Here is a 16,545-nt window from a genome sequence, read left to right as displayed (position 1 = left end):
AGAGTCGCAGAGAGTCAGACACAACTGAAGCGACGTAACACACACACACAGAAAATGTTTAAATATATAATTGCCTTGTCCTTCCCTTCCACTGGTCAATGTCTCCAGGGCCTCTTCTTTGTCCACTGATATGAACAACGACAGTAATAATAGCCCTTTATACTTTATTACGAGACAAGAAAGCCACTGAATTTCAGAAGCAGAAGAAATCACTGAGATGGCCTCAGTCAACCCCAGAGAGGTGAAAAGCAGATGAGGTGATGGGAGGGCAGAGTCTCCTGACTCCCAGGCCAGGGTTTTCCACTAGAACTTCACAAAATCACCTCATGCCTTTTAATCATTAATCTGTCTGTCTTTTATCTGTGCCCCTGCCTCAGAGCAAAACTCAAAATGCTCCCCAGAAGACAAACATAATAAACCGCAAGTAACCAAGCAAAGCGCACTCTGTCTGCTTGGCGGGGTGGGGTGTGAGCTGACCACTGCCCAGGGCTGGCTCTGCCCAGGCCCCAGCTCACCAGGGCTGCAGCTGACGCTCCCCTACTGCACTGAAATTCCTGTCTTGAATAATCATGAATTGGAACGAACAACAGTGATGACCAGCAAAGAACTGCTGACAGCGAGAGTTTTCTCTTATTGAACTTTGTGAATGGAATTTTGCCAATAAAACAAAAGTAAGCAATAAAAAATAAGATAATGCAGTACAAACATGCAAACATAACAACTATTTTTCCTACTTCATTAATGTACGTTTAACGCTTATTGACCGGAGACATATTAACACCACAGGCATTAGTTTCTGCAAGAATCCCCCAGTCAATAATGTGTTAAAAGGAAAAAATCTTAGACCTACATATTGGCCCATCACAAAAACGAGGATTACAATTAAGCAATAAGAAGAGCAATTAAGATGAATAATTTTTAAGGATATTACTCAATTCAGTAACATAGTTCCTGTATGAATTAAAATTTGCCCTTAGCAAACAAAAATATTACACCTCATAGTTTCACTGTTTAATTTTTTCTCCTTTTTTGGCCACATGGTAGGGCATGCAGAACTCCACTGACGAGGAATGGAACCCATGGCCCTGGCATTGGAAACAAGGCATCTTAACCACTGCACCACCAAGGAAGTTCCACTGTCATAAGTGTCTTAAATTTTAAGACATAAGTAAAAACTCCAACAGTCATATAGACCATAGAACTGAGGTCAGTGAAGTTCTGTTTCTTCATCTTTGCATTTATCGTGCTGTAACTCTTTATTTGGACTTTACTGTGTAAATGCAGGAACAAGTTCACCCCAGGCGTGTGAGGCACAGACTGTACCTGAGGTGAGCTGGAAGGACTTCAACACGTTACAAATGCATTCTCCGAAGAATGCATGCCGCCAAGTCTCAGTGCGTGTGCAGGGAACAGCGGAGCAATTTACGGCTAGGGATTTCCTCACTTCCCCATAAAATACAGCTACCAACAGATAATCAATACGAATGTGTAAATTCTAAGCTTTCATATATACTAATAAAACCCAACAGTAACTCAGCAATTGTTTGGAACTTAAACAATTGGGAGACGGTACTTTATCACTGACATGTTCAGAATTGCCAGAACATGGTAATAATTAAAAGCAGACTATTAATACATTTTAGCACATCTACACACAACCTACAGGTAATATCGTGGCTTCCCAGTGACAGACTGAATACTTTTCCCTAAGAAAGTGAACAGACGGGGATGCTTTCTCTCATCACTTCTGTTCAGCACTGCAAGCTCTAATAATTTCCCTGAAAAAGGCTCAAAAGAGAAAGAAAAAGCACAGATAATGGATGGGAAAAAAACAAATCTTTGTTCACAAATATTTTTATTGTGTTAGAAAATCCTAAGGAATCTACATACATACATACATACATACACACACACACACATACACAGAGCTACTAAAACTAGTGAGTTGAACTTATAAAGGTCATAGGATATAAGGTCAACATATAAACTTGATTATATTTCTATATACCAGCAATGAGCACTTGGAAAATGAAATAAAATATATACTTACTTGATACCATCAAAAAACATGATATGCTTTGCAGTCAATTTGACAAAGTATGTGCAAAACTTATACACCGAAATTTTAAAAACACTGCAAAAAATATGAAGACCTAAATTAACAGGCACACATATCATGCTCATGGATCTGAAGGTTCAATATTGCTAAGATGGCGATTCTCTCCCAAACTGATTCATGGGTTGAACACAATTGCAATCAAAATTCCAGTAGATTTTCTTTTAGAACTTGATGAGCTGATTCTACATTTTTAAAGGAAATGAAAATGACCTAGAACAACCAAAGCAGTTTCAAGACTTCTATAAAATATAGTAATCAAGACAGTATGACAGGGAAACATAGATCAACAGAAGAGAGACAATCCAGAAACAGACCCACAAATGTATGTGATTTTCAGCAAAGGTGCCCAGGCATTTCCACAGGGAAAGGGACGCTGCAAAAATTACAAGTATTGAGTCTCAACTCACAGCATATTCAATAATTAACTCATAATGGGTAATAGACAACATATGAAATTGAAAACCATAAACTAAATTTGAAAGTGAAAGTTGCTCAGTCATGTACAACTCTTTGCGACCGACTCCATGGACTGTATAGTTCATGGAATTCTCAAGGAGTGGGTAGCCTTTCCCTTCTCCAGGGGATCTTCCCAACCCAGGGATCAAACTCAGGTCTCCTGCATTGCAGGCAGATTCTTTACCAGCTGAGCCACAAGGGAAGCCCAAGAATGCTGGAGTGGGTAGCCTATCCCTTCTCCAGTGGGTCTTCCTGACCCAGGAATCGAACTGGGTCTCCTGCATTGCAGGCAGATTCTTTACCAACTGAGCTATCAGGGAAGAAAACCTAAAAGAAAATCTTTGTAAATTTGGTATAGGCCAATATTTCTCAGGGTTAAAAGCCACAAACCATTAGAGACATAACTGGAACATAAGGCTTTTTCAAAATTAATACTTTTGCCCATTAAAAAATCACTACCTGGAAAATAGGAATAAAGCCACAGAATAGGAGGAACTATTTCCTCTCCCTCTCATTCATATATATATCTCACAAAGGACTTATACACAGAATATAAAAAGAACTAATATAATCCAACTGTGAAGACAGAAACAAATTAAATATAGGCAAGATATTTGCAAAGACACCACAAAGAAGATATATGAATGACCAATAAGCACACGGAAAGACCTCAGCATCATTAACCGTTTGGAAAATGCAGATTAAAACCAAAATAAGACACCACTTCACAGCCACTAGAATGACCAAAATAAAAGATGCAGACAATACCAAGGGTCAGTGACATTGCTGGTAGGAGTGTGAAACACTGCTGCTACATTGGAAAACGTTCCAGAAGTTTCTTATAAATTTAAACATACACTGTATTTACCATATTGCCCAGTAACTCCACCCCCAGCATTTACCCAAAATAAATTAAAACATATATCCACACAAAGATTTGAACACAAATGTTTAGCTATACAACACACATAACCAGAAACAACCCAAATGCCCACAACCCAAATGCCCATCACCAGGGGAATGGATAAACAAACTGTGGCATATCTATATAACGGAATAAAACTCAACAATAAGTAGGAAGACCCCATGGATATACTGCAAAAATATGGATGACTCTCAAAAGCACTGGAAGCCTGACACATGTGAAATTCTAGAAAATACAAACTTTTCTGCAGTGACAGAAAGCAGATCAGCAGTTGCCTGGGGGGTGGGAAAAAGGGGAGACTAATGGAACAGGATATAAGGGAACATTGGTGGGTTGATGGAAATATTCTGTATGTGGATTCAAGTGGTACTTACATGGCGGTATACATTTTTTCAAAACTCACCAAACTTTACATTTAAAATGGAAGCATTTTGTTGTATATAAATTATACTATAAAACTCATTTTAATAAACAACAACAAAAAACCAAGTTCCTAGACTTCCCTGGTAGCACCGTGGATAAGAACCCACCTGCCAATGCAGGTGACATGGGTTTCAATCCACGTGCCACAGAGCAACTAAGCCCATGCACACATCTACTGAGGCTGGGTGCTGCAGCTTCTGAGGGCCACGCACCTAGAGCCTGTAATCCACAAGGAGAAAAGCCACCGCGAGGAGAAGCCCAAGCACCACAACCAGAGAGCTGCCCCCGCTGTCCAGGACTAGAGGAAGCCCACACACTGCAACGGAAGATCCAGTGCAACCAAAAAGAACATAAACTAATATAGTTAAAAAAAAAAACAAAAAAACACTAGTTCCTAAATGCTCACTAGCTGCCCACTGTCACCTAGAGTGCAGGGCTGTAAAGGGGCCATTTGCTACATGGAGGACCTCCAGGCTAATATGTATTTGGCTCCGGGCCACCGTGTGATGTCTCACGTAATGCAGAGGACCAGCCCGCACGCACACGATGGTGGAGTGGAGGCATGGACCGAGGTGGGCTTAGAAGGGCCGTCTTTGTGCCGCATCACCCACCTTGGATCCTACTTGGGTTTCTGAGGGCACCTCCACCCAAGGAGAGATCTCAGGAAGGAACACTGGACTTCCAAAGGAGTCCACTGGACTGGGAAGAAGGATGCAAGGGACAGAAGATAATGAGCGCCCTGCTCTGAACCTCCCTCGGTAACAAGAACCATTTCTTATGGCTCCCTCCGTGCCAAACACTAGGGTAAGAGCTTCCCCTGTGTTATTCAGATTCTTACCATAACCCCAGGTATCACTCCTGTTAGGCCAGTTTAGAGAGGAAACACCAAAGCAGCAGAAAGGAGAAGACATTGCCTCAAGCTTTCAGAGCCAGTACAGGGCAGAGCTGCAGCCAAGCCCATGATGTGAAGGCTGTGGTCATGCCCACAGCCTCGCCTGGCGAACCAGTTGGGCCGCCTGCCCCCAGCGCCCTGCCCAAGGCGCACATGGCCAAGGGGAGCCTCAGGGACGGTGTTCAGAACAGACAGGACCCCGGCCCGGAACACGGAGTCCTGTTCTCCTCTCTGCTCCTGCTCCATCAAGAGTGCCCACAGTTCAGAATTCTATTAAGTCATTTCCTCCATAATTCAAATACAGAAGTACTTTTAGGAGACACACAGCACTCTGGCTATTCCCAAGTGCTATAAATATACAATTTATGGGGAAAATGGGGACTCTGTGTCACATTCAAACTAAGAACTATTTGAAGAAAGGGGAAACTATCCCATCCTCTTGAGTCATGGGGAAAAATAACCATAGTATATCATGCTAGTAAATAGGAATATAAAAATAGCTTCTGTTTGGAAGTGCTGATTGAATGTTAATGGGGCCTTGAGTTTATTTCAAGTATTTTTCGTTACATGTTTTCACTTTTTTTCAGTTTCGTCTTTGCAACCTGTAAGTTCCCCCTTCGTATTAAACCAAGGTCAAAATTTTAGATGCCAAACCTTGAAAAGCCTTAAGATCAATGTGCTCAACTCCCTGGGAAAAGAAGAAACCAAAGGCAACTGTTCTTTGAAAACAGGCGTCCATGACCTAGAGGTCATCAGTCATGTCCTGAGGGTGGGGCCTGTGGCTGATTTCCTTTGACTCACCCAGAGCACTCATGCACATTGGTAGGCTCTTTTTTTTTTTGGCCCAATACTGCTTTTTTTCCAGGAAAAAGCAATCCTCTTCCCTGGAAACTGCCCTCCCCAACTCTAACCTCCAAAGTGAGACAGAGCCGCCAAACCCGGTCTCACCTGACCAAGTTGGTGAGAAGGCCGCCAAAATTGGGTCTCGTCCAGTCCTTTCCCAAGATCTTTCCAATTTAAACGAAAGACGGCACAACAGGGGACTTAGGAGCCCAGCAGCTGCTGGCACTGTGCCTGGCTGAGCAGGGAAGTCAGTCTGCAAAAAAGAGCTGCCAGGCTCTCTCTGACAAGGTTGCTCCTCCAGCCAGCAAGTTGGTATTTTCCAGGTGTTTGTTACAAGAGGGATTACATGTCCTAGACAAGGGCACTGTGGGTCTACAAGGACCAGTAGTCTACTTGCATTCTGCTCAAAGCCATGCTGAAGCCACAAAATGAAATAATACCTACCCAGCTGCCATTTATAGACAGGTCCTGGGTAGCTCATGTAATTCATCTCATTTAACCCTCATAACAGCTCAGTGGAGGAAAGTACTATTATTGTCCCCATTTTACAGATGAGCAACAAAACCAAGTGTTTTGGATCTTAAGTAATATACCCACACTTACAGCATCACTTGCTTTTTCCTATGACCATGACTCTGAGGGCAGCGCTAACACTGGCGACACTGGTTGGCGTCTGGACTCCTTCCTAACCATTCTCATGCAGGCACGAAGCACAAAGACAGATCTAAGCCAAATGCCTGATGCAAATGTTCCCATGTTTTAAAAAATAGAGCTAGCAAGTGTGAAATGAGCCCAGTATTTGAAGCCTGCCCAGCAAGCATATTAATTGGAAATTTCTTTGAAAAAAAAGGTTTTTTTAATGTGGATCATTTTAAAAGTCTTTATGGAATTTGTTATAATATTGCTTCTGTTTTATGTTACGGTTTTTTGGCCTCGAGGCATGTGGGATCTTAGCCCCCCAACCAGGGATCAAACCCAAACCCCCTGCATTGACAGGCAAAGTCTTAACCACTAGACTGTCAATAAAATCCTGAACTGGAAATTTCATTCACACAACACATTGATTCTGTACCCTTGCACTGGGTAGAGAGGCTAAACGGAGAAATGGGGAAGAGGCTCAAATTTCTATGGTATGTGCGTTTTAAAAAAACATTATTTTCTTTTGGAGTAAAATACACATAAAATTTACTATTTAAATCTTTCAAAGTGGATGGTTTGAAAAAAGTTCAAGTAGGACCAGTAAGATAGTGAAGTAGAAAGATGTGGGTTCACCCCTTCTTACAAAATCATCAAAATCACAACTCACTGCTGAACAACCATAGATTAAAAAATAATAATAATAATAATAATAATAATTCTGGAATCTACCAGAAAAGATATCCCACATCCAAAGACCAAAAAGAAGCCACAACAAGATGCAGCTGAAAAAGTGTATCCAGAGAAGATACATCTAACACCACTGGCCTTTTGGTGAGAACAGTTGTTCTTAAGGACACTGGGAGCAACGTCAAGTCAATTAAGAAGGAGGCAAATGACCGGGTGCGGTTTTCTTTGGCTCTCGATGATCTCAGGTGTCCCTGTAACCACTCTGCTGCTGCTTCTGCGAGGAGTCAACACCCTCACGCTGAGTTGGGAAGGGACTGAAGATCGAGCCTCCATGCACAGACTGAGAGGAACAACTAACAACTCACGAAAGAATCCTTGCAGAGCTGAGAAGACATGAAATTGGTGGAACTGGATGTGGGATCTGCTGACGTGCATTCCGACGGACGCAAATGAGAACACCCAGGAGCACGAGGAGGCCTCGGAGACAAGGTCACAAACTCGTAAAGACGGAGCGTCCACAGCCTGTGTGTCTTCACGGTATTGTTCACTGCAAATACGCCGAGGAAAACATCTGCATCTCTCACCACACCCATCTACCGAGCCCATCAGCCTTGCCGACCCCGAACCTCATTTGCTCTCATGTCCTGAACCAGGATGAAGAGATGCGCATTTGCAAGCAACTTTAATAACAAGGAACACTAACTCTGAATCTCAATTAAGCAAAACAGGTTTCCGCTCTTTTTGGATACCTGTAATACGAGTATTACAAAATATTGTAGGGTTATATCTTGAATTTCTCTCTAAGAAATCAGAGGAGTTTGTTTCCTTGTGTTTTCCTAGACTTTTGACTCTTGACCCGTAAAACCCAAACTACTTACTATCTGGCTCTTCACAGAAAAAGTTGTAAACCTCTACAATAGACTATCTCCATTCTACACAGAAGAAAAGGAAAGTTCAGCCACTTGACAGGCAGGCAGGCTGATTTCAGAGGGCATGACCTTCCCATGGATCCATGCCACCTCTAACAACACACACAAGAGAACAGGCGCCTGGAGACAGGTAGCTAACGACATAAGGAGAAGACACTGGAGGTAACACCCACATGACAAAGTCACATTTGTAAAACCAGCACACACTGGTCTGAAACAGAACCAGCTGGAGACCATGGGTCAGGGATCTAGTCAACATGTTCTAACAGTAAAAAACAGTCACGTGACACATACAGATGAATCATTTCTTGGAAAGATGACAGGTTTCAAAAAAAGTAAAAATCAAAGGCATAAATTTAAGTCCCATTATTTCATAAGTGAGACTTCACTATGAAGAGATTTGGCACAGGAAACTATATTCAATGTCCTGTAATAAATCATAATGGCAAAGAACAGGCAAAATGTAAGTAAATAAGTGGACAGTTCCCTGGCATTAAGTATATCCCCATGGCTGTGGAACCACCACCACCATCCATCTCTAGAACTTTTTCATCTTCCCAAACTAAAACTCTGTACCCATTAAACATGAACTCCCCTTCCTCTGCCCCCAGAACCCACCCTTCTACTTTCCATCACCGTGAACCTGACTATCCTAAATGCCTCACAAAAGTGGCACACTACACGTTTGAATTTTCAATCCCTCCATGTACATCCTGAGACCTACTGTCTGCCCAGAACTGTGCTGAGCTGTATGGCAGGAATATATAAACCATGAAATCGGATTTCTGCCACCAAGATTATTACAGTTGAGCTGCAAAGGCAAGGCTACCTTCTAGGCTCTCTCTCATCTAAATTTCCTCTGTCCTCCAAGTTAGACTATACCCCTTGTACAGTCTAAGAAGTCTTCATAAAAGCGGTGACTTGAGGAATGAAAAGGATGTGTGGTTGGGAAGAGAGGAAGATTTTAAATTAATTAAATCACTCACAGATACAGGCAGCCTGGTTCATCCCACATCAACCCAGACGAAGCCAACGGGCCGCAGTCCCGTGACCTGGCTTCTCTGAGGACAAGATGCTGGACCCTAGACCCATGAACCAGACTTTGTATCCCCCAACCACACATACAATGGTTTCCTTTTCTCCTACTGCAGAATAAGACACAGCATAAAATCAAAATGGTTTTGTTGTTATTATTCTTTTTAACTATCTCAGAAAAGAGCCAAATCAGCTCTTTTGTGCATTTATCATTTTCCTTTGGCAGAAGAAGCTAGGAAGAACTTCTGACACTTGTGTGGAATGTCTGATCACCAGGGTCAGGTCACGTCAACCTTGACCATGGCAGGGGACACGGACCCTTGGAAAGATAAACCTCCAGATGCTCGCCCTAACAGTCACATCAGGCCTTCAAACCAGCAGTATGAACACCACCCCCGACGCCCCAGCCCTGCCAGCGCTTTGAGCAAGAGTCCAACGGAGGTGCAGCCAGACAAGGCTGTCCGTGCAGGGGCTCCTTCCACCGTTCTTCCAGCTGGGTCTGCTTTCCAAACACAGGCCTTGGATAGGGACCCTGGTGGGTGAGTAAGAACAGGAAGGCCTGTATTGCTGTCATTCACGCTGCTTTGCCTTTTCTGCCCCCCACCCTTCAAGAAGTGGCAGTTAGAAAAACAGTTATTTCCTATGTTAAGACATCACCATTCCTTAGCACGTCCTACAGCATGTAGGTTTGATTCTGACTGTAAAGTCAACTGTACATGAACAGAAATTACAAGCACAGGGTGGAGTGAAGCAGCCAGAAAGTGCACCGTGGGTCCTTATAAGACATTTTACAGCCCTGGGGGAAGGAAAATGTGAAGTGGGTCCAGTGGGTCCTGTCTGAATAACTACAAGCCTTGCACAGTCAGAGGCATGTAATAGTTTATGGTAAACAGATACACATAAACCGTAACAAAATACAGGATGGTGGACTAATGGATTCTGAAAAGGGATGGAAATTCTGAGATAAACCCATCTACTATTTCTTCCTAATAGTTCTGAGAAATAGGAATAAATTTCTAAGGCCTGACTGAGAATTCCCATAGGAAGAGAGCCATTTTTTTTCTGCCACCAGTGTCTCCCTCTTATCCCAGGGACATGCAAGGGGTCACCTGGGGAGCACTACTCTTTCGAGGTGGGGACCACAAGGATGGTGCCCTCCGAGCAGCAGCCCAGGCTCCTCCAGCACACCATGGCCAGGAAAAGACAGCAGGGAGACATGGAACCACTACTTCACTGTGGTTACATGTACCAATTACGTCATCCATCCTTTCTCTTGCTTATTATTTTCTGCTACATGATGAATTGGTTGAATCTTAAAAATATCTCAGTTTTGGTCCACAATATTGCAATATTGGTCTACTTGTCTCTAGTAGGTTTTTTTTCCCCAACACATCCCACATCCTTCCCTGAAGTGGTATGCTTAAAATATAAATCTTACTATGTACCTCTCTTGCATGCCTTCAGGATAAACTCCAAGCTTAGCTCACTGTTTCAAGCCAAAAGAGACTCACACTCATATATATAGGGGTAGTGAAAATGTTACGTTTCAAAGGTAAGTTTAAAATACTTCCTGAGTCTTCAAGCCAAAAGTCAACCAATGAAATAAAGTCTATAGTAACATTTTCCTCACATTAACTGACAGAAAATGGTAAAGTTAAAAAAATGAAGAAGTTGGGTCTGAAAAACCTAGAGGTGAGGGTCGAAAACAGTTCACCATGTGGGAATACCTTTTGTTACACTCATGATTATAAATATAAAATGAAAACATTATTTGAAAGGCACACAATTACTTACAGTTAACAAAACAAAGACTCTTTATTCTGGCACACATTTCTTTTATTACTCTCCATGCTTCCCCATCATCCTGTGGTTACCTCTCAAGCTACCTGCACCCTAGTTTTTGTTTTAGCTACTAATTTTAGGGAGTGGTAGTTGTTCCGTTGTGCCCAACTCTTTGCAATCCCATGGACTGCAGCCTGCCAGGCTTCTCTCTCCTTAGGATTCCCCAGGCAAGAATACTGGAGGAGGTAGCCATTCCCTTCTCCAGGGGATCTTCCCAACCTAGGGATTGAACCTGGGTCTCCTGAATTGCAGGTAGATTCTTTACTGTCTGAGCCACCAGGGAAGCCCCTGAATTTAGGGAACCCAAGTTTAAAAAGTAGATACCAGAGTGGCCCTAGAAAGCAGAAACTTAAAACCTATGAATCTCCAAACCTCAAGATGGTTTTCTGGAACTGGATTATTTACCCATCAGATAGTAACAAGAATTTCATTTCCAGTGGTAGGTAAAGTGATGAGAACCCTTGGTGTGCTGTGGCATTAGGATGAGGATTCTCACCTCTGATGAATTAAGATGAGGAACAGGTGAAGGGGAAAATGGTTTATTCAGCAGCTTTGGCTGACCCTATAACATATGTTATATTTAACCCTGCTTATTTAACCTATATGCAGAGTACATCATGAGAAACGCTGGGCTGGATGAAGCACAAGCTAGAATCAAGATTGCCAGGAGAAATATCAATAATCTCAGATATGCAGATGACACCACCCTTATGGCAGAGAACGAAGAAGAACTAAAGAGCCTCTTGAAGAAAGTAAAAGAAGAGAGTGAAAAAGTTGGTTTAAAGCTCAACTTTGAGAAAACGAAGGTCATGGCATCAGGTCCCATCACTTCATGGCAAATAGATGGGGAAACAGTGGAAACAGTGACAGACTTTATTTTGAGGGGCTCCAAAATCACTGCAGATGGTGACTGCAGCCATGAAATTAAAAGATGCTTACTCCTTGGAAGAAAAATTATGACCAAACTAGACAGTTATGACATATTAACCCAACTAGTTATGACATATTAAAAAGCAGAGACATTACTTGACCAACAAAGGTCCGTCTAGTCAAGGCTATGGTTTTTCCAGTAGTCATGTATGGATGTGAGAGTTGGACTATAAAGAAAGCTGAGCTCCTAAGAATTGATGCTTTTGAACTGTGGTGTTGGAGAAGACTCTTGAGAGTCCCTTGGACTGCAAGGAGATCCAACCAGTCCATCCTAAAGGAAATCAGTCCTGGATGTTCATTGGAAGGACTGATGTTGAAGCTGAAACTCTAATACTTTGGCCAGAACTCCAATACTTTGTGAAGAACTGACTCATTGGAAAAGGCCCTGACGCTGGGAAAGATTGAAGGCGGGAGGAGAAGGGGACGACAGAGGATGAGATGGTTGGATGGCATCACCAATTCGATGGACATGAGTTTGAGTAAACTCCGGGAGTTGGTGATGGACAAGGGAGGCCTGCTGCCGGGGTCCAGCCCCGGCTGATCCAGGGAGTTTGAAGCAGGGACGGCGTTGGCGAGGATCAGGATACAATAGCTTCAATTAGATATTAATTAGAGATATAAAGAGTAATAGAATGAGGATAGCTCAGCAGGAAAATTCAGTGGAGAAAAGCTGAGTAGCTTGGTTTACGTGGGAAACAAATAAAACTTCAAGACAAGAAGTTTGCACCACTTACGTAGGCTGCAGGCATCCTTCCGTTCTCCTGAAGGAGAGGAGACACTGAGGCCTCCCTGGTCGGATCTTAGAAGCCCAGGCATAATTAGTAAGCATGGTGGGCTCTGCACTCCAGATGGAGACTCAGCCAGAGTTTGAGAGAGAGAGAGAGACATGGGGAGACCAGTCTTTTGAGGAACTGACCCCAATTCTTTATTTTCCATGGTCTACTTTTATACACTGAGATGTTATGCAAAAGTCACGTGGGGTCAGCAGTCCTGACTTTTATCAAAGTCAGGTGCTTCATACAAATGTATACAGAGGTCTTAGGGGTGTTACATCATCTTCTGGCCAGGGGGCCTGCTGACAATTTATGACCCTCTCCTTGTGACAGCGGTCAGTCAACCAGGACACTTATTTCTCCAGGGGTGATTATTCTTAAAACAGATGCTACCCAAATAAAGTTACATTCCTATAGGGTGAGGGTGTAGTGGGTTTTAGTTAAGGAAAGAATTTACTTAGCCTAAGGTCTAACATGATTAATATCAAAGGTTAATACTTATTTCTTTTATATATTCATTAATGTGTGTAAGGGCAGGGGATATGGAGACTTAGCAGCAAACATTGGCTCAATAAATGAAAAACCCTTCACCAATAAAATTTCTAATCAGCCCACTATACTTATACTAATGGTTTTCTAACTTTTCTAAGGAACCTGTTTTTAGAAGGTTTAAAGCATCTCGTGCCTCTCACGGTTGGGAGGCTGTGAGCAATCACATGTGGCCGGACAAGCCTGTCAGGCAAGCTAGAGAACCTTCAGAGGAGTTTGTCGGTTAAAACACTCTTGTCACACCCAGGAATTATTATTAACTGGAGCTCTAAGTTAACTCCTTCTCTGAAAGAGGTGGTGGGAGACAGCCCCCCGTAAAGTCAGAGGTGTAGGTGAGAGCACAAAGTAGTAGAGTAGGCAGGCTCTGGTTATGGGGGTAGATGCTCTAGGATTTCCAGGGGGACTCCTGAGGCTCGATCCCGCCTTTGCATATGTCGAGCCTCCTTCCTCATGACCTTTGCCATGGGCAGAGTGCCTCACGCTGGCCCCCAACAGCCTGCCATGCTGCAGTCCATGGAGTTTCAAAGAGTCGGACACAACTAAGCAACTGAACTGAACTGGTAACACATGTACATTGCCTGATAGATCATTAGGATAGCCTATTAAAGTTTCCTCTAAGCTGCCATTTGGGGAATAATATGTTAAAAGGATGGGATGCAGTCATTCAGGGTAAATCGTATACATTAAATCAATGATTTAATGGGTTTATGTCCCCAGTGCCTAGAGTACCTGGGTCCTCAACACAGTATAAACTTTCAAGCACCACAAAACCTGGATCCATATTGTATCTATTAATGTCAGCATTAAAAGTAGCTAGATCATACCCTTCTTTCCTAATCCTCAGCTCCTCAAACTACCTTCCAAATTTTCTCTAAGACAGCTAAACTGTAGGCTTCTGCTAACCACTGCTCTCAGTTCAGTTCAGTTGCTCAGTTGTGTCCGACTCTTTGTGACCCCATGGACTGCAGCACACCAGGCCTCCCTGTCCATCACCAACTCCCAGAGCCTACTCAAACTCATATCCATCCACTCAGTGATGCCATCCAACCATCTCATCCTCTGCCGTCCCCTTCTCCTCCTGCCTTCAATCTTTCCCAGCATTAGGGTCTTTCCAATGAGTCAGTTCTTTGCATCAGGTGGCCAAAGTATTGGAGATTCAGCTTCAGCATCAGTCCTTCCAATGAACATTTAGGACTGATTTCCTTTAGGATGGACTGGTTAGATCTCCTTACAGTCCAAGGGACTCTCAAGATTCTTCTCCAACACCACAGTTCAAAAGCATCAATTCTTCAGTGCTCAGCTTTCTTTATGGTCCAACTCTCACATCCATACATGACACCTGGAAAAACCATAGCCTTGACTAGACGCACCTTTGTTGGTAAAGTAATGTCTCTGCTTTTTAATATACTGTTTAGGTTGGTCACAGCTATTCTTCCAAGGAGTAAGCGTCTTTTAATTTCATGGCTGCAGTCAGCATCTTCAGTGATTTTGGAGCCCCCCAAAATAAAGTCTCTGCCTGTTTCCATTGTTTTCCCATCTATTTTCCAAGAAGTGATGGGACCGGATGCCATGGTCTTAGTTTTCTGAATGTTGAGCTTTAAGCCAACTTTTTCGCTCTCCTCTTTCACTTTCATCAAGAGGCTCTTAAGTTCTTCTTCGCTTTCTGCCATAAGGGTGGTGTCATCTGCGTATCTGAGGTTACTGGTATATCTCCTGGCAATCTTGATTCCAGATTGTGCTTCACCCAGCCTGGCATTTCCAACCTTACAGTAATTAAAAAGAAATACTATGTACAACTGTACACCAACACATTAGATAACTTGAATGAAATAGACAAATTCCTAGAAAGATACAAACTACCACAACTTCCTCAAGAATGAACTGACAATCTAAAAGACCTACAACCGGTGAAGAAATTGAATTAGTCATTTAAAACACTCCCCTTAAAGAAAAACTCAGGCTAAATGGCCTCTCTGTTAAATTCCAAGAAGCATTTAAAGAAGAACACCAATTATTCACAAAATCCTCAAAATTATGAAAGAGGAAGGTGTATTTCTCAATTCATTTGTAAGACTGTATTACTCTGACACCAAAACCAGACAAAAACATCTAAGAAAAGAAAGCTAGAGGCCAAAAGCACATAAAGGAAGGACGCATACAAAGAGCGTGGTTTAGGTACACAGCTCTATAATTTCAAGTCTTTAAAGCAACATCCATAAGTAATGTTCTCAAACTGGACTTTTGATAAGGATTAGCTAGCAGATTGGAAAGTTATAATCTCTGGCAAGAATCTAAAGAGTGAATATTCTGCATTATCAATGAAAGTGCTTGTGCTTTGCCAACTTCCAGGGCAGGGGACAGAAACGAGATCCTCTTATTTATTTATTATTAACAGCACGATGAAAGGGAAACAGTTATCACCAAAATAAGAACTAAAGAGTGTTTTTCTTGTTGAAATTTGAACAAAGAGTGTGGGGCAAGGGAGATGTATTTTATAATTTGATTTAAATTTTAATTTAAAACTACAAGAGATTTCAGATTATTAGAAAGTTTAAACATTGAATTAAAAACTAACCCTGAATATTCATTGGAAGGACTGTTGCTGAAGCTCCAATACTTTGGCCACCTGATGCGAAGGGCTGACTCGCCGGAAAAGACCCTGATGCTGGGAAAAGTCACTAAACTACTGCATCATTTTTAAACCTGGGCAGACACAAGTCTGTTGCTTGTGGACCTGGACACGGAAAAGACAGGTTTCTTTCTTGGTTAAATGTTGCCACTTTCAGGAAGATATAGTTGTTCTCAGTTTAGTGTTGCACAAGAAGGTCTCCTCTTACAATATTTTTCACTTTCTTCCTGGAGTTCATTTGTCTGTCTCACTGGAGTAAACTCTTCTTGAGGGCAGAAATGTTGTCTTAATTAAGACTCTTACTCAAATAGCACTAACTAGAACTAACAAAAATACCATGTGTCTCACTATATGGTCAAATGGATTTTTAAGGTACTCAAAGTGATAAGATCTCTTGTTAAAAGGATCATCAGGTACAATAAACTTTGTAATTAATTAAATTTTGTGATTAATTAATTAAATGATGAATAAGAGATAACCTTTAATCTGATTCACTTATACCAGCAATTATTATTTTAATCAGATGTCCACAGTGGTAAGTATGGGCATCTTTTGGGAAAAAAGAAAAGTAGTAACCTAATAGCTAATATTCACATTGCAAATTATCCCCTTGAAGACATCCAACCAGTTTCTTCTTCTGACATCATTCTTGGAATGGTAAGGAGAAATCCCATTAATGGATTGTTAATAAACTCTAGTTTATGGAAATAATGAGGTTTAAAAAAATTACTTGAACCAAAGTAAGTAAAATGGATTGTATCATTGTAACCAGTTATTTGTTGTAGTTGAGTTGCTAAGTCGTGTCTGACTTTGTGTGACCCCATGGACTGCAGCACACCAGGCTCCTCTGTCCTCCACTATTTCCTAGAGTTGG

This window comes from Bos indicus, chromosome 10 (genome assembly GCF_029378745.1).
Source record: "Bos indicus isolate NIAB-ARS_2022 breed Sahiwal x Tharparkar chromosome 10, NIAB-ARS_B.indTharparkar_mat_pri_1.0, whole genome shotgun sequence".
NCBI classification, from domain to species: Eukaryota; Metazoa; Chordata; class Mammalia; order Artiodactyla; family Bovidae; genus Bos; species Bos indicus.
The sequence above is the reverse complement of the archived record's forward strand: the minus strand, read 5'-3'. Positions refer to the sequence as shown.